The sequence below is a fragment of the Takifugu flavidus genome, chromosome 4 (genome assembly GCF_003711565.1).
Source record: "Takifugu flavidus isolate HTHZ2018 chromosome 4, ASM371156v2, whole genome shotgun sequence".
In the NCBI taxonomy this organism is placed as follows: Eukaryota; Metazoa; Chordata; class Actinopteri; order Tetraodontiformes; family Tetraodontidae; genus Takifugu; species Takifugu flavidus.
In genome coordinates, this window is record NC_079523.1 from 16,601,244 (window position 1) to 16,619,843 (window position 18,600).

The window sequence follows — 18,600 nt, forward strand, 5'->3', positions numbered from 1 at the left end:
AGAAAATAATAGAAATGACATAAGAATCATGCACTGAGCAAACATTCTGACTGGTACTGTAAAAAATTCGAGTTTCACAGGACTAAATTTGATTAATTCAGACTAGTGTTAAACTTACTTAATATGCCTCAGTCACATACAAACAAATGTAACATTTACATCTGTTTAACACACTCAGACCAGTGATGTGGAAAAATGTTCAGTAAGTATCTCAACAAAGAAATTCCTGACTAAAATGTATAATTCCAGGCTGTCCTGGCCTCCACCTTTCTTCTAATTTATTCCCCAGGGGCCTCTACTTCACTACCTAATCAGTAGTGCATCCTCTGACACTACTGTCAGAGGATGCACTACTGATTAGCATTAGCATCATGATCTGCACCATTATGAAGCATTACTGCAGGGCTATGCTTCCTTCACAGAAGGTCATCATAATGTTGTGCATACTTTCACAGCCACAGTAATTCTACTGATATATTACATTGTTTTATATAATATATCCTCTGATTCTGCCTTCTCGCTGGCTGACTAACCATTCCATGCTGTACAGATATGATTACACCATAATAAAAGCATTGCTAATAGCAATAATAGTGCATGTGCATAAAAATACAGAGTTTCTTTTTCTTCCCAGGAGGATGGGTTGATTATAGTGGCATAAACACAAGCAGGGTGACAGTTAAAGTGCTGCGATGGCTTATCGTACCCTTGACTACTATTAAAGAGGAATCTTGTCTCCAGCTACTGTAACCTTGTTTTAAGATTCAGGCTTGCCGATGATGTATTACTTTGATGTTTTTGAGGTGAACTTGGTCAAGGTTGCAAGATTTATCTGTTGTCTTAATTTTCTTTCATCTTTCATTTCTGGAGTAGTACGAGTTCCTTTTCTGACCTTGCCCTGCGTTACCTTTGTGGATCTTCGTTTCTTATTTGAACTGAGTGTTCGGCAGCTTAACACAAAGGCAATTTATGCTTGTTTGATGTTGTGCAATATCTGCACGTGAGGAGAATTAATTTCACTCCTTGTCACATGAAGTAAGTTCTCAGTTTGTTCACACATTCTAATCTACTTGATATGATTATCATCTAAAAGAATGACAATGAAAAACACATGAGCCTATGAGAGGGGGACAAGGTCGCTGCTGTCGTTAATACACAGGGCACAAATACGAAGTTCATTCTTTACATAAATTTACTGAACACATTCTGAAAAAGAGAGGAGAGGAGAGGAGAGGAGAGGAGAGGAGAGGAGAGGAGAGGAGAGGAGAGGAGAGGAGAGGAGAGGGGAGGAGGGTGTGAGAGGAGAGGAGGGAAGACATGAGGAGAGGAAAGGAGTCGAGGAGAGAAGAGGAGGGGAGGGCAGAGGAGAGAAGAGAAGAGAAGGGGAGGAGAGGGCAAAGGAGGGGAGGGGATGATTGGAGAGGAGGGTGTGAGAGCAGAGGAGGGAAGACAAGAGGAGAGGAAATGAGGAGAGGGTAGGAGAGAAGAGGAGGGGTGGGGAGGGAAGGGGAGGAGGAGGGGAGGAGAGGAGGGAAGACAAAAGAGGAGAGGAGAGGAGGGGAGGGCAGAGGAGAGGAGGGGAGGGCAGAGGAGAGGAGAGGAGAGGAGAGGAGAGGAGAGGAGAGGAGAGGAGAGGAGAGGAGAGGAGAGGAGAGGAGACCATTTCCCAGTGGGGTGACAGAGGCCTGTCAGGTGATCACGTTTCTGGACCCCGGCAGCCTCGGCCTCTAACAGCATAGCTAAGATATTAACCTAATCATTAGATAAGTATGATAATTAGGATCATAACCGGTACTACAGTATTAGTGATAATGAGATTTTTCAAAGAGGTAGGTTTTGAGTCTTATCTTAAAAGTAGAGATGGTTAGCCTCCTGTATATGGACGGGGAGCTGTTTCCACAGCAGGGGGGCCTGGTAGCTCAATGCTCGGCCCCCATTCTACCTTTAGAGACTCTGGGGACCACAAGTACTGTAAACCAGCAGTGGAGAGTAGTTATTGGAATGATAAGCTGATTTCAGATCCTTCGGTTAGGATGGTTTATGGCTTCTGAGGACCTTGTAGGTCAGAATAAGTATTTTAATGATTTAATGGGCAGTCAATGAAAAGAAGATTATTAGAACTCTAGCTGCAGCATTTTGGATTAGCTGGAGGCTTTTCAACAAATTGTTTTGACACCCTGAAAATAATGAGTTTCATCGGTCCAGCCTGGAAGTACCAAATGTTTGGAAACTAATCAGCTATATCTGATTTATTTTAGGGGTGAGGTTTGGGAATACAGACATAATCTGGGACAGTCTTAATGTTGTGGTATTGTACTGATTTTTTTTGCCGGCTGAACTGGTGACACATGTTAGCAGGGCAGCAACTGTTGTCTTGTAATTGTGCAGTAAGTAAATGTCTCCTTGCACTGTGCTGTTTTATCACTCTGGCACCCTGTATTTTATGGCCATTTACCTATAACACAATTACCATGGAGTTGTAGAGTGAAATTGTTCTGTTTTTTTAATGTGCATAGTGTTAATTTATATTATTTTACAAGTCAACAAAAAAGCAGCCCCCAAACACAATGATACACTGAACTTTATTAAACAAGGACATGCAAGAAATGTGTTAAACTGAAGGAAGGCAAAAGGATTGTGTTTTAATTTACCATGTATTATAATAGAAATGGAATATGTCACTGAAGAACTTTAAACAAATGAGCTGAAGATCTTACAAGATCCAAAGGGACCGAACTTATAGTGAAAAATGCTCTGGCATCCAGGGCAACCAAGGTCAGCCCACTGTTTCAACAACATTTAAAAAAAAAAACAACAGTTTCATGCAGATTGCATTAAAGTGAATGGACACTCGGCTTCTTAGCAATCTTAGTGTTTTCGCTTTATGAGGAGGCGGCATCTCTCCATACGCGCAAGGACAACTGTTGCGTAGCGGCTGCCCGCGGATTACGAGGAGAGGGTGTCCATCTTCCCTAACCCTAACCAGGAGAGGGTGGCCATCTTCCCTAATCCTAACCAGGAGAGGGTGTCCATCTTCCTAACCCTAACCAGGAGAGGGTGGCCATCTTCCCTAATCCTAACCAGGAGAGGGTGGCCATCTTCCCTAACCCTAACCAGGAGAGGGCGGCCATCTTCCGCACCTACTGCCGCGACAAGATAACCGCGCCCAGCCACATCACCAACATGGATGAGATCCCTCTGACTTTTAACATCCCTTTGACCCACAAAGTGGAGAAAAAGGGACCAGCACAGTGGCGATACACACAACGGGGCACGAGAAGTCGTCGTTCACTGTGGTTCTCGGCTGCCACAGAAACGGACAGAGCGCTGGATGACGGAAGGCGAACACTCCTTCACAAAGACTATGAGGCAGCGGCGGGCAAGTTATGCCACCATATGCGGGTGGATTGTAGATGCATGGGCTATGATACCGTCTTCATGTATTGGAAGAGCTTTCACAAAATCAACGCTGAAGCGGAACCGGCCAGTGAGTCCGATTCAGATGATTAAGAAGAGGAATTCGTTGAAGATGTTGGACATTGAAATAGTGCAGCTGTTTAATTCAGATACAGAAGATGAAAACTTTGATGGTTTTGTGGCGGATAGCACCCATAACTGAGACTGCGCCTTTTAATACAGTGCGCCTTATGGTCGTGAAAATACGGTAGTAAATCAGAGGAGGTGTGCCCCCTGGTATAATTCACATATCAGGACCCTCAAGCAGAAATCGCGCAGAATAGAAAGGAAGTGGCATTCTTGTAAAATAGACAGCTATCATGCAGCCTGGAAAGACAGTCTGTTAGTTTACAAAACGGCCCTCCATAAGGCTAGAACAGCTTATTTTTCTTCTTTAATTGAGGAAAATAACAGCAACCCCAGATTTCTTTTCAGCACTGTGGCCAAATTAACCAAGAATCACAGTGTTTTAGATCCACGTATCCCTTCTTCCCTTAGTGGTGAAGACTTCATGAGCTTCTTCACTGATAAAGTTCTAGCTGTCAGAGAAAAAGCTAACCAGGCCATCCCAACAACTGGACCATCACCAGATGTGCTGACTGTGGGAACATACAGATTCTCCAACGAGCCCTTAAACTCCTTCACCCCTATATATTTTTCTGAGGCGTCTTCGCTAATTCAGAAATCCAAGACCACATCTTTTAGATCCCATCCCAACACACCTGTTGAAGGATGTTTTACCAATGATAGGCAGTTCTGTCCTGGACCAGATCAATTGTTCTTTAGTGACAGGTTATGTACCCCGGTCCTACAAGGTGGCAGTGATTAAGCCGTTGCCTAAAAAACCATCACTGAATCCTGATGTCTGAGCAAACTATAGGTCGATATCAAACCTTCCTTTTATCTCTAAAATTCTTGAGAAGGTGGTGGTGACTCAGTTACTGGAGCACCTGCAGAGGAACAGCCTGTTTGAGATGTTTCAGTCAGGCTTTAGAGCTCATCACAGTACAGAAACAGCACTTCTTAAAGTTACTAATGATCTTCTCATAGCTTCAGATCATGGACTGGTCTCTATGCTGGTTCTGCTGGACCTCAGTGCTGCTTTTGATACAGTTGATCACAGCATCCTGTTACAGAGTGTTGAACATTGTTGCTCTTGAATGCATCGTGCTCTTACGCTGACCATTGTTTAGGGAGTGTGGTTAATTTGTATCAGGTGTTGCGAATCAATCAAGTGTTGCAAATCAATAAATGACTGCGTGCCCCTGCTCCGTCAGTGTGTGTGTGTGTGTGTGTGTGTGTGTGTGTGTGTGTGTGTGTGTGTGTGTGTGGTGTGTGTGTGTGTGTGTGTGTGTGCGTGTGCGTGCGCATGCCGGTCAATGCAACCGATGGCTACATGCGTTTGTTCCTCCGTCAAGTTTTAGTCGGCGTTCCTTCCCTTTTATGATGGCAGCTTCAACAGGTTATGGGCCCAGAAAGGAGCTTGGAAGTCGATGGAACAGTTTATGTTTTGACGGAGATGAAAAAAACGATGAGCTGTGGGAAACAAAGTTCCTGGCGCACCTGCGTCTGCTTAATTTGAAGAGCCCCATCCTGAGTGAACCGCCTGGTGAGGCCAGCGAAGGTGCAGTAGATGACGCAGCGAAAAATGAGGACGCGTATGCAGAACTGATTCAACTGTTGGATGATAAAAGCCTGTCCCTGGTGATGAGAGACGCGGCGGATGATGGCAGAAAGGCGTTAAAGATTTTGAGGGATATTACGCTAGTAAGGGGAAACCACGAGTGATCAGCCTGTACACGGAGCTTAGGTCTCTTCAGAAAGGCGTTAATGAGAGCGTCACAGATTGTCATTCGCGCAGAGACTGCTATTACGGCACTGAGAAATGCGGAGGAGACTTGACGTGATGGCTTGTTGATTGCAATGATTCTGAAGGGCCTGCCGGACTCATTTAAGCCATTTTCAATCCACATAACTCAAAGTGATGAAACGTTAACTTTCTCAGAGTTTAAAACAAAGCTGAGGAGCTATGAGAGCACAGAAAAGTTTAATGCTGCTTCCTCAGAGGACGACAGTGTGATGAAGGTGAGAGGAAGAGACAGCGGGAACATGAAACTGTCCTGTTTTAACTGTGGACAGAAGGGACACAAGGCCGTGGAGTGCACCTCTGCTAAGGGCGAGCACAGAACAGAGACAGTGGTGTAGTTTTTGCAAGAGTTCCACGCACAAGGATGCGAACTGCAGGCGGAGAAAGCGGGGCAAGGTGAAGCAGGCGGTGGATGAGGAGGACCACGCATTTGCTTTCAAGGTGGGCCAAGTGGATGAAGTCCTGGTCAGCGGAGTGAAGAAAAAAGGCCTCATGGTTGATACAGGAGCCACGTCACACATCAGAGACATCGCTCAGTTCAAGGACTTTGACAACAGTTTTGAGCCACACAAGCATGTCCTGGATCAGTGGTATCGCCCTGAAGAAAGGTACAGCCAAAGTTTGCCTGAGGGACAATAAAGGTCAAGTGGTGGAAACGACGCTGATTGGGGCGTTGTACGTCCCATCTTTTCCACAGGACATCTTCTCAGTCAAGGCAGCGACGTCCCAGGGAGCAACGGTCATCTTCAAAGGTCAGAACAGACTTGTTCACAGGAACGGTGTAACATTTGACATCCAGGTGTATGATAGACTGTTCTATTTAAGCACTGTTACAGATGATGTTGATCAATGTCATGGGTGTTATGATGTTAAAACGTGGCATGGAATTCTAGGCCACTGTAATTATGAGGATGTGTCACAGAGGGGATGAAAATTAAAGGTAAAACTGAAATGTCTAAGCTGAAATGTGAAGTGTGCACACAAGGAAAATTTGCTCGGAGCAGAAATAGGGAGGCAGATGAAAAAGCAAAAGTTGCACTTGAACTTGTGCACACAGATTTAGCCGGGCCTATAGAGCCGATCGCAACAGATGGGTTCAAATACATCTTAGCATTCACTGATGACTATTCAGGTGCAATATTTACATATTTCTTGAAAGCGAAGAGTGATACAGTCAAAGGTACAGAGAAGTTCATTGCTGCTGTTGCACCTTATGGCAAAATTAAATGTATTGGATCAGATAATGGCACTGAGTTTACATCCAGAGAATTCCAGTCCCTGAGCTGAGAGGAGCTGGAGAACTTTGCTTGATATGGCAAGGTGCATGTTAATCGAGAGTAACCTACCAAAAATGTTATGGACATATGCAGTCCAGACTGCTGCTGTTATTCGCAACAGATGTTATAACGGACATGTAGGACAGACTTCATATTATATGCTGACTGGAAAGAAGCCTGATCTTTCAAAAATGAAAATATTTGGGTCGGTGTGCTATGCATATAAACAGAACAAGAAAAAGTTTGACTCTCGATGTGAAAAAGGGGTTTTTGTTTATGACAAGAATAGCCCTGCGTATCTAGTTTTCTATCCCGACTCAGGGAAAATGATCAAAAACAGAGTGTCATTGAATGTCACACTCGGACAGATCAGTTAATGAGTGAAGATGTTGTGCATAGGGAGAGCGCTGAAACCCACCTACCAAAAACTGAGATAACAAAATCAATCCCACAGGAAGTGAAAACAGAAGTGTGTGTGTGTGTGTGACCCAAATCCCAACACAGGTGAAAGGGTAAGTGTTGAGAGCAGGCGTTATCCACAGAGGGAGAGGAGACCTCAGTATTTTAGGGATTATGAGTATGGAATAAAACGTGATGATGACCACGCACTAACCAGTATTGATTATTGTTATAGAGTTGCATGTGATGTACCCCAAACTCTACAGGAGGCTATGAGCTCACCACAGTTAGAACGGTGGAGTAAGGCTATGCAGGAGATGAATTCTCTGAGGGAGAATAATACCTTTACTCTTACGACGTTGCCTGAAGGTAAACATACAGTGGGGGGCAGGTGGGTCTACACAGTCAAAGAAAACCCAGTTGAAACAACATACAAAGCTAGGTACGTAGCAAAAGGTTAGTCAAGTTGCAGGCATTGATTATAACGAGACTTTTTCTCTAACTGCTGATATGACATCTGTACGTAACAAATTGCAGCTCAATATGGTTTAGAACTGCATCAAATGGATGTAAAAACTGCATATTTGCACACCCCTATTGACTGAAATATACATGGAACAGCCGAAGGATTTGAGGTCAAGTCAGAAACGGGTGAGAAGCTAACAAATCACTTTATGGTCTGAAACAGTCAGGACGGAACTGGAATAAAAAATGCTACATGATTTCTTAAGTCAAAATGATTTTATTCAAATTCCTGCTGACCATTGTTTACAGTAAACAAACTGGAAATGAGAATCATACTGGTAATCTGGGTCGATCTTATTATTGCAGCGAGTGATATTCAGACACTCAAATGTGGAAAAAAAAATGCTAGAATAAAAATTTAAAATGAAAGATCTTGGCAAACTTGAACATTTCCTGGGCATTGATTTTGCACAAGGAGGTGGTAAAATGAACCAGAAAAGAATTCAGACAAAATTTGAGAGGTTTGATATGACTCACTGCAAACAAAGGTCAACTCCATGTGAAAACAAACTGAAATTGGAAAATGAAGGTGAACCTGTTGATCCAAAGAGTTATCGAGAAATGGTTGGTACCTTGATCTATGTAATGACCTGTACTAGACCAGACCCAGGTTTCATTGTCAGTAAGCTGTCACAACACTTATCTGAACCAAAAAAACAGCACTGGGTAGCTGCTAAGCATGTACTGCGATATTTAAAGGGAACTGTGAACCAAGAGTTGTGTTACAGGAGAAATGATGTAAATCTTAATCTTTTTGCATTTAGTGATGCTGATTGGGCAGCAGATCAAAAGAAGAAGAAGCACATCTGGTTACTGTTTTAGTTTGTCTGAAACTGGTCCTGTTATTTCTTGGAAGTCTAAGAAACAATCCACAGTTGCTCTTTCCACATGTGAGGCTGAGTACATGGCTTTGGCAGCTACTACACAGGAAAGCCTGGATCTTGTTCAGTTACTAAACAAAATGGAGGATCAATGTGATTACACACCAGTGACAATTTATGAGGACAATCACGGGGCGATTGCTTTGTCTAAGAACCCTGTATGCTGTCAAAGGTGTAAACATGTTGATATAAAGTACCATTTTGTTCGGTCTGCACTTGTTGATGGAAAGAGAACTATTGAATATTGTCCTACAGCAGACATGGTCGCAGATATTTTGACCAAACCTGTAACTAAAGCTATGCTTGATAGATTTGTGTTTTTATTTTTGGTATGAATCAGAATCAGGGTACTTTATTGATCCCTTTAGGGGGTGTCCATTAGGGAAATTAGCATCTCCCCAAAGAAACGTACAGCACTGTTTAAGATATTAAAAATAGAATAAAATAAGAAATAGAATAAATTAAAAATAGAGTATAAATATAAAATATAAGACTATAGAAATGTAAATAAATGAACTGAATGAATGAATGAACTGAATGAATGGATGTCCCAGTATTATGTTATTGCAGTGTTGTTCCAGTCCTTCTGTTGGCCCTCCTCCCCCCCAGTGAGGAGTTGAACAGTCTGATGGCTCGGGGGATGAATGAGTTCCCCAGTCTGTTGGTCCTGAACTTGGGGAGGCGCAGCCTCTGGCTGATCAGGCTTCTCTGGGTGTGGAGGACAGTGTGCAGAGGGTGGCGGACATTGTCCATGATGCTCCGCAGCTTGTCGATAGTTCTCCTCTCTGCCACTGTCACCAGAGGTTTCAGCTTCATCCCCTCCACCGAGCTGGCCCGCCTGATCAGCTTCTCCAGCCTGGAGAGGTCCGCTTTTGTCACACTCCCCCCCCCAGCACACCACAGCGTAGGACAGGACGCTGGCGACCACAGACTGGTAGAACATCCAGAGGAGTTTCCTGCAGATGTTGAAGGATCTGAGTCTCCTCAGGAAGTACATCCTGCTCTGGGTCTTCTTGTACAGCTGCCTTGTGTTGCTTGTCCAGTCCAGCCTGCTGTCCAGCCACAGCCCAAGATATTTATAGGTCTGCACGCCCTCCACCTCCTCCGTTCCTATCTGAACTGGTCTAGGTCTCGGTCGGTCCCTCCCAAAGTCAATGACCAGTTCTTTAGTTTTGGAGGTGTTGAGCTGCAGGCCGTTGTAGTGGCACCAGGCAACAAAGTCCCTCACCAGGCACCGGTACTCCTCCTCTTCGTCGTCTCTGATACGTCCAACGATGGCTGTGTCATCAGCGAACTTCTGAATGTGACACATTTCAGAGTTGTAACAGAAGTGAAGGGTTAAATGTGAAGACAAATGTATTAACTGTGTTCTGTGTAAATGTGCATGACAACTGTATGTTATTCAGCCTAAAAGCAAGTGGGGGTGTTGAACATTGTTGCTCTTGAATGCATCGTGCTCTTACGCTGACCATTGTTTAAGGGAGTGTGGTTAATTTGTATCAGGTGTTGCAAATCAAAAAATGACTGCCTGCTCCGTGTGTGTGCATGCCGGTCGAATGCAACCGATGGCTAAATGCGTTTGTTCCTCCGTCAAGTTTTAGTCGGCGTTCCTTCCCTTTTATGATGGCAGCTTCAACACTGAGACTGGAACATGTGATTGGGATTAAAGGGACAGCACTAGACTGGTTTAGATCATATTTATCTGATAGATACCAGTTTGCTCATGTCCATGGTGTTCCCTCCTCATACAGTAGGGTTAGCTATGGAGTTCCTCAAGGTTCTGTACTTGGACCAATCCTCTTCACCTTGTACATGCTTCCCTTAGGAAACATTATTCGGCAGCATGGGATAAATTTTCATTGTTATGCTGATGACACTCAGCTTTATTTATCCATGAAACCAGAGGAGACAGAAGTTAGTGAAGCTTCAGACCTGTCTTAAAGACAAAGTCCTGGATGTCTTCAAATTTCCTCCTCCTTAACTCAGGAAAAACTGAGGTCATGGTGTTTGGTCCTGAACCTCACAGGGATAGATTAGATCACATGATCACTCTAGATGGTATCTCATTAACATCTAGTCTCTCTGTGAGGAATCTTGGAGTAACTTTTGATCAAAATCTCTCCTTCAACTCACACATTAAATTAGTCTCTAGAAGTGCCTTTTTTCACCTGAGGAACATCACAAGGATTAGAAAACTACTGACCCACCATGATGCTGAAAAGTTAGTCCATGCATTTGTTACTTCCAGGCTGGACTATTGTAATTCTTTATTATCAGGGTGTCCAAACTCCTCTTTAAGAAGCCTCCAGGTGATCCCAAATGCTGCAGCCAGAGTTCTGACAGGTATTGACAAAAGAGATCACATTACTCCTGTACTGGTGTCTCTTCATTGGCTGCCTGTTAAATTTAGAATAATTTTTAAAACCCTTCTTTTGACCTACAAGGTCCTCAGAGGCCTAGCTTCATCCTACCTGGAGGAGCTAGTGACACCTTAGCAGCCCAATAGACCGCTTCGCTCTCAGAATGCTGGTCTACTTGTGGTCCCCAGAGTCTCTAGGAGTAGAATGGGGGGCCGAGCATTTAGCTACCAGGCCCCCCTGCTATGGAACCAGCTCCCTGTCCAGGTACGGGAGGTTGACTCCATCACTACTTTTAAAATTTTAAAACCTACCTCTTTGAAAAAGCTTATTGTTACTAATTCTGTAGTTCCAGTTACTATCATACTGTAGACAGACAAATTATCATATTTAGGGGGTCGTCTAATCATTAGGTCACATCTTAGCTATGCTGTTATAGGCCAAGGCTGCCGGGGTCCGGAAACATGATCACCTGACAGGCCTCTGTCACCCCACTGGGTCATGGTTTCCTCTTGTCTCCTCTCCTCCTCCTCATCAAGTAGACTAGTAATGCTATTTCCTGTGTAGTTTTTCTGCTTCTCCCCCCCCGCCGCCCCCTCCCCTCTGTATCCACTTACAGGTATCGCCGCCTTCAGAGCTGTATACTGACCTCCGACCCCGCTGACCCACTCAACCAGCAGCTTATTCAATTTAATTCAATATAATGTATTTTTGTATGTAATTCTACGCTCTATGCCTCTCCTCCCCTCTACCCCTCTCCTCTCCTACTTATTCTATCCTCTACCTGTCCTCCCCCGTCTCCTCTCCCTTTACCCAGCCCCCCATCAGCAGGAGGGTGCCCCTACATGAGCCTGGTCCTGCTCAAGGTTTCTTCCTGTTAAAGGGGAGTTTTTTCCTTGCCACTGTTGCTTGTCTGGGGTTAGGCTCTGGGATTCTGGAAAGCGCCTTGAAACAATTCTGATTGTGAAAGATGCTATATAAATAAAGATTGATTGATTGACTTAGATTTGACGGGCTTAGCATGTCTGGTGGCACACACAGATTTCACATGTGCAGTGGTCCACGTCACAGAATGGAGAACATCACTCCGAACGGCGATTGTTGAATCACCAAGATTAATTCTGTTTTCATGAAGCTCGAAGGCGCTTTAAACCCCCCAGTTTATTTGCATCATTACCAAGCTGTCATAGGAACGACAAGTCTGCCACTGTCTCGCTGACTTGTGCAACCTAATCAGATGCGACAAAGTTCAGCCTTTCTTCGGGGTGGGATTAAGATTACATTGTGGAATGCAGACACTTTGGACAAAATCGATTATGACAGTAATCCTTAATAAATAATGAATAGCGTCACATAGCAGTAGAGCTGCAGGGGGGAGGTCTTTCTCTGGACCATTATAGTGCACATGATTGTAATGAAACAGATCTTCTCAATAATGACCATGTGCAGTGCCTGAAGGCAGCAGCTTCTATCGGCTTCAGCCTGTGGTTGAAGAGCCCTTTCTAGAAAACCCATTTAAGTGATGTGGTTGACTCAGTGTGAAACGCTCAGTGACAAAGGTATGTTACCAGTTCCCTTGAGAGGATATAAAGTCCTTTCCCTCAAGAGGTGGCCCTTAAATAATTTAACACAAAGGGCTACGTGAGAGATGTGTTGACAGAAAATCAATTGGTTTTCCACAGGCTCATACGTCTCTTTCAGAGTGCGAGCACCTGCACTCTTTAAAAAGGGGCAAGGCATTCTCTCTGCAGGGTTCTATGCAATTTAGAAGTTTTAGACATTCTGGACAAGCAGCTTTGCAAATATGAGTGAAGTCATCTGCTAATTTAATAGCTAATATGTACCTTGTACAGCCAAGCTGAAGTATGAACTTTTCATTGAAATTATATGTATTTTGCACTGTATTTGTGTAATACTATTGATTTAAAAAAATAAAAAAAAAATTAATGTGGAATTTCTGGACAAAACAAACTAGTATCAGAGCTGTAAATATCTTTGTTCACTGTGCAACATCCAATTCATGATTTAGCTTCTGAAACAAAAGCGAAAACAGTTTTTTTGAAGGAATCTATATGAAATGTATCCAAACTATTTTTAAATATATAACAATGCAGGTAATGTTGTTGCCTCTTATCTTTCCTCTCTTTTGAAGTTAAGACGTACATACTGTACCCCAGGACGCCACATGCAGCAGTTGAGGGAGGTCCTTTACCTATAGCTAGTGCTCTGGCATAGGATCTACCAGAAAAATGGCAAGATTACCTCTCAGAGACAGAAATGGATGTGCTTGTGCTTTGGTAAAGACAAGATTTTAATCCTACTTCTGAAAATGTTTTCCTTTGAATTTTATTTGGATTTGTTTCCTCCCGCAGGTCTTTGTCAATGCTGCAATGATGTCGCTTACGACCAGTATCCAGGGAAGACCGAGAAACAGATCTTATGGACATAGACAAAAATGCCTAGATGGATTCTTTGATAACTCCTAGCACTGATGAATGGATGAAAGATAAAAAAGATTGGGGAAGCATCTAGAATCTATCATCTACATGATACTTGTGAGGCTAAAAGTGAGAGACGCACAAGAATACTTGGTGTTTGAATAATGCTCTGCCACGACAACAGACTCCTTTTACATCACCTGGCATGGTATTTTTTGATTTTCACAGTGATTCTTTATGTTTTCAAAATCCTCCCAGCAATGTTTGGGGTTTATCTGGAATGACCAGGTCACTAGTAAACACAACCAGGACTGTGCAGCGCTGGCCAAAAGCACCATTATTGATGATTGGTGGAATCACAAAACGAAGCAGTTTTTCCCTCTAAAGTGTAATTGCTGTTGCTAAAATAGCTGTGCTGATAGGAGTATAGCAGAAGAACAAAGGTTGAGGAAGTGGACTCGTGCAAGTTTTGGTAGATGTCTGGTGCTTCACTGAAAATCAGTGTTACTCTTTAAAGCTAAAATTACAATTGGCTTCCAAAAAGGATTGACAATCTCTTAACGAGCAGCGTTTAATGTCACCCATGTCTTTTGACAATTAAGTAAATTATCAGGAAGTCAAAAACCTCAAAATCAACAATAATGCAATTTATTCATTGTGACACTAAGTTGACAATAGTTTTGACAGCATGGCGCTGTCCATGAATGTTACAAAGTAATTACAAAAGGGATGTTGTGTTTTGTGCGTGATGCATAAGACAAAAGAATACTTAAACGTCTGAACTGAGACAGGAGGAAAAAAGAACCAAGACAACCTGAACACTGCAAATGAATTAATCTCCTCTTTTTCCTTGCTAACTAAATCTCCCGCAAAATTTCAATAAAAGTCCATTAACTGTAGCTCTCTCAAACTTATAAATAGATATAACAGAAATAAGACAAAACAGACACAGCTCATATGATCATTCATTTTTTGAAATCCAATATATTTATAAATCCTGATGTGATTGATTCCCTGTCATCACCATGTAAGCGCTAGTGCTTATTTTGCTAACTATGACTTGTTTCAAAAGGATTTTGCAACCTGCTGATTTAAAAGTTGTAAATATGCAAATGGTCTGCATCATTGAAAATCCCTGTTCTTTACATTAAAACATGGTCCATTCCTCGGAAACAGTCATGGCACAGAACCACTTAGTTTCCTGTTAGTGCTGAACATAATGTATATAAAGATATATTAGATGGTCTCAACGTTACTGTGTCAATGTTGAATCACCTTTTTTTCGTGACTCATTCTGTTGTTGAAAAAGAGATTCAGCGCTAGCAGAGGAGAATTGCGTGCTGGTGTGTGATATTGTGTACTATATTTTACAGGCGCTTATGAAACACAGTCGGGCCCATTTCACTGTGTTGCTTCGGATTTAGCTGCATGACTTCAGACAAAAGCATTTCGCAGAGCATAATTCTGTTTGTGCCAAAAATCAGTGAGGCGTACCTTTCGGAAGTCTATAACGTCAAAGCGCTGATCCAAGCATCTCCATCTCAACAACAGTTGTAGTAATTTGGAGTTGACAGGTACCGTAAATCCTCTTTCTTGACAGAGGGAGGCTGTTTCACAGCGGCTCTGGTTCACATATGGGCTGATTTAAGGGAGCTCCACCAGGTACAGATACAAATGATCCTTGGCATTAATTTTGTTTGCACTTAATCTTCATTTCATGTGGAAATGCAAAAGCTGCGCATGTATAAGGCCGCACAGACAGCACAACAGATGGCCACAGGGGGCAAAGAAGAGATTTTTGGTTCAACCAGCTGCATATTGACAATGCTTTGGAGATTTTTACAATGCAATTCATAGCTTAGAATGATTGTGTATTACAGATGAATACGCTGGTGCTAAAAATGAGGATGAATTGTTGTAGCTCCTTTAGAGAAGTAGAATGTGTCTTTTATGCAAGTTATGAATGCTACTGATTGGATAGAGCAAGAGCCAGCACTTCTAACATTTGGAGAATTGCAAGTGTGATCACTGCGAGATATTAACCATTAGCTATTTGTCCTGTGTTTATTCAACCCAACAAAAATGTTGTAGTCAGCAGTGTGTCAGCTGCAGCATGTTCCCAAGGAGGTTGTGTGTGTGTGTGTGTGTGTTAGCAAAATAGTGCATTAAGTTATGAGTGGATTTTAATTACAATTTTATGGTCATGCTGATAATTGGCCAAGGAGCAAGTTAATTTTGGTGAAGTTCTGGATTCTATGGAGACTTTAATCTCTGATCTTCCAAAGATCAAGGCCAAGCGGTTTTGATCGTGACGCAACCGACAATTTTATGTTCCTTTGTTGTTATTCAATAAGTACCTTCTCATTTTTTTAAACAAGCATGTTGAAAGACATTCTGTGGACATGGAACATCTGTCGCTCTGTTTGAGAGGTGTCACATCACTGGCTGCATCAAGCAGAAAGAACAGGGAGACTGCGGAATCCACAAAAATTAGCTTAACTGTTAAAGAGCATCGTCTTCGAGGAAGATGTGTGGTCGGGGAACAAAATCCTGAACGATCGTGCTCAGCGATCACTTGTACGTGCAGAAAAGCAGAACTCAGGCCTCTGTTTAAAGCCGGACATTCACTGTACAATTTTTAGAAATCTTGTTAATACCAACACACACTGTACAAGTAAATCATCTCCGATGTACAGCTACTACGATGAATTATGCAATCATACTGCTGAACACGTCCAGAGAGCTCACGCTGTATGAGTAAAAACCACATGGAAACGACCCGCCGTGCCCCGCGGACTGTCCCATCTATTGACAGCTGCCAGTAGATTTTAGTATTGGCCGATTTTAGTATTGATTTTAAAGCTCTGAAGCAGGTTTGTTTATTAGCAGCAAAATGCTAACCGAACAGAAGAAGGCTGCATTGCTGATTGACACAGTACCGTGTGCTGAAACTTCTAAAAGGAAGAGGTGTCGGCACATCTGGCCTCAGAGATCGTGGAAAGTACGAGGTGTCTGTATTAATGTGATTTGGAGCTAAGCTTACGTTTAAAGCTATGCTAAGAAATGTTCCGATGGAGAGGAAGCTTAGCTCAGTGGTCAGAAATAAACAGAAATAAACCTTGTGACACTGCAGAAGCTTATCGAAACAACAAATGTGTACGATAATCAAAGCTGAAGCTGGTCCAACGAAATATGTTTCATTGTTTTGTCGGGTGGCAAGATTTTTTGGCTAGGCCTGCCTGCCTGCCTGCCTGCCTGCCTGCCTGTCTGAGGCATACAGTGTGACTAAATCCATGAGTGGTGATCTCACTACCCTCAGGAGATCTATTTAAATAGGCCTCCTCCATGCTTCCATTTAGAATCTATAGGGAGAAGAAACCTCTAGAATCTCTGCTAATGGTTCATAACCTGATGAAAGCAACCCGATAATGGAACAATAATGAAATCAAATTACAGTCCTCTATCCCATAATCCACTGTCCAATTCTAACTGCAGGCTAAGCATCCATCTTTAAGTGATTTAAAACAGCTTTTGTGATTCACTCCCACTCCACCCTCTAAAAGTTGGGTGTAATAAAGCCCATGGAGGAGAATAATGTGTTTGATCTCGCATCTGTCTGACAGCATGAAAGGCTAATTTAACATCAGATATTTTCAGACAGCAGACAAAAAACTTCAGGGTAGTTACAGAAACCAAAATTGTATTTGCTTACCATATTTGCACTTAGACTCATGAATACTATCATAGTGAGTCAGATACATGTAATTCTGTATAAAATATGTATTCAGATAAACTGCGTAAATGTCCTGTACAGGGTCTGCAGACATACAATAACTGCAATGAACTATCAAATTCAACTACTCATTTCCAATATTTCAGGAAAATATCTGGACTGAGTCGCTTACAACGTAATTTCAGAGTGTTAGGTTCAAATGACCTGAAACATGAGAAAAACAAATGAGGCAAAGACAACAGTTTTGAATTTTACTTGCAAGGAGAACGGAGAGATGTGCTCAGTTACAGATCTCCAGCACGTTCTGACGCACACCTCCCACCATCCTTCTTTTATTGAAATTAGGAGGTCCCTAGTTACAGAATTCAAATGTGTCTAAGGGAGGAGGAAAACACAAGATAGCAGGTCCCAAACAAAGCACAAGACTGTAAATCATAATGGTGAGATTATACGTAGGTCTTCACTGATTTGATTAGCTTAGCTCGCACACAGCACATTCTTCCATATCAGACAGATTAAAAGAACACCTCCTGTGTCATGCCCTGCAGCTCTATCTCCAGTCAATGTCACTTCCCCACAGCAGCTGCATTTCTGTCGCCCTTGACCAGAGGAGTTCGAGTTGACACATCGAGCATCATGAACATTAAGCATTAGCAAATAATAGGAAACATTAAGTAATGAGAGACAATATAACGAGAATAAAGAATATAACAAGGTAAAAGCAAATAAGAGATAACTTTAATATAATGGATCTAACACAGAAAGATTTTCTTTTTTTTAATGAAGTATAGCTCTCTGTTGACAATCTCCCCCTTTAAGAATATTTACTTGACCACAAATGGCAGGCTATCAATAAAACTGTCACCAGACCTTTTTTTAGTCAGGAGGGGCAAAGATCAAGCCAGGTGACGGGGATTTGGCCTCTGTCTCGAGGTAACTGCAGGCTAGATAAATTACATTTATGGTGTAGAATAAAGTCAGCATGTTATAACACATTTATAGGCTACTTGGGCTGCCTCCAGTTTCCATATTTTGCAGGATTCATGTTGCAGTGACAGTTTTGCTGTGTTAGCAGAGGAAATGTTATTTAGCTTTATTATTCCGAATCCTCATATCAATAGGCTTTACTCAGATGAAAAGGTGTTTACTGAAGGTCGATCTTATGGGTTAGTATAAGAAACATGGAAAAAAGTCCCCAAGTTGTGCTTGTATTGGTGATAGAAGAAAACATTGTTGTGCATAAAAACAGCACTCTGGAAATAATCTTTTAGGGTTCACTATCTTGCTAACAGACATGTAAATCGGGGGTTATCAAATCATGATTTTGAATCATAGAGGTTAATTTTCTATCTTTACAAAAGGTTGACACAGCCGTTAACAATCCCTCAGACAATGTAGCATTTTAAATATTGTATCCAAACTCAAATTAACTGCTAGTTTTCATGTTATGGCTGTTGATCACTCAGAGATTATCAGGCAAATGGACTTTACTGATAAATTTTCGACATCTCAGTGAAAGTAATGCTTTACCTCCAAATGGAATCTTCCTTTAATTCTGAATATAGATGCAAAGTTTTTTTGAATGAATGAAAAATGCACCAGGAAGAAATCAACATTCTTGTTGTGGATTTTTCACGGCCCACCAACAAATAACACTTCATATGGGA